This window comes from Scylla paramamosain, chromosome 8, assembly GCF_035594125.1.
Source record: "Scylla paramamosain isolate STU-SP2022 chromosome 8, ASM3559412v1, whole genome shotgun sequence".
Taxonomy (NCBI): domain Eukaryota; kingdom Metazoa; phylum Arthropoda; class Malacostraca; order Decapoda; family Portunidae; genus Scylla; species Scylla paramamosain.
The window spans coordinates 689,698-691,174 of NC_087158.1; positions in this window are offsets into that span (position 1 = coordinate 689,698).

The window sequence follows — 1,477 nt, forward strand, 5'->3', positions numbered from 1 at the left end:
GGAGTATACAGATTTGGAGAAGTGTTTTATTTATCACTTCCTCCTGTCGTAATCACTGCATACACGATAAGCACCAATAAGCAGTTTTCGTTATTACTCCAATGCCAGCGTCGCCCAGTACAGGTATCGTGTTACTATGTTGTGTGTGGACCTCTGCCCCTCCTCTCCGCTCACTGGTGAGGCTTTATAGGTCCTTGGAGCAGGTTCTGGTTTATGCTGCTGTAAAAATTATGCAGAGAGAGAGAGAGAGAGAGAGAGAGAGAGAGAGAGAGAGAGAGAGAGAGAGAGAGAGCTCTGTCTATCTCCACTCATTGACGATGTTTTACATTCTTGGAGCAACTCCTATGACTCATAATGCAGTGGAAATTATGCACCAACAAAGAGAGAGAGAGAGAGAGAGAGAGAGAGAGAGAGAGAGAGAGAGAGAGAGAGAGAGAGAGAGAGAGAGAGAGATGTGATTCAAAGCACAGATGCAAAAATATTATTCGCCAGCCTCGTCCTTCAGTATGAATACGTAGGTAGTACAAATATAATTCCCTAGCTTCGGCCTTTAACAGAGGTGCAGAGATGGATACTTTGCCAGCCTGTGAACAGGCGGTAGAGACCAAGGAAACTATACCTTCCTAAAACAAGACAGACTGATTAGCCCACTTTTGGTCCATGAGAACCATAAGTTTCCTAATTTCCTTGGAGTTTATGCGCAGCAGGTAATATGCTTCATCAATAATAGATCGGTCGCACCTCGGTTTCTGTGGCTCCCATGACCCGAATGTTTGTTGAAGCGATTGACAGCGAGATGTGCGTGCTGTTCGTGTATGATGATAATCAAATGATTACTGTAATCATTTGATGATCAGCATACACGAACTCCATGATCTATGTAATCTTAGAGAGTCTCCCCTCCTCCCCCCCCCCCTCTCTCATGTAAAACATCACAACGTGACAGTATCAGCATCATAAACACATAAAATTGTGTTAATAATATACATGTATTCCAATCCCATAGACATGGAGGAGTTTAAATATCATATCAGTAAAAGATAATAGCGAAGGTCACGCGAACACTATACATGTAGGTAACAACAACCCACGACTGGTGTAGAGGGATCGGAACGTGCAACAACTTGTCTTAATTTGAACCAAACTCCAAATTACTATAACCGGTATTAGTTACCAATATAATTAATAAGAAATAATGCTTATGGTAAAACATATATAAGTTTACCAGTGCTTCCGGAGAAGTATGAATGAAATTCCATGTAGAACGAGATGATTGACAACTGAGTAAAACTCAAAACTTGCACATTTATGAGGCCAACCTTGAACGGTCACAATATATTTAAGCTATCACAAATACACTCTAATACCAACACATACACAAGCATATACAAATCTTTTGACGGGAAACGAAAAGGAATTAAGAATGAGATAAGAGGATCGAGTACTACGTAAACCTTCCTATTACCGCCTCTATTGA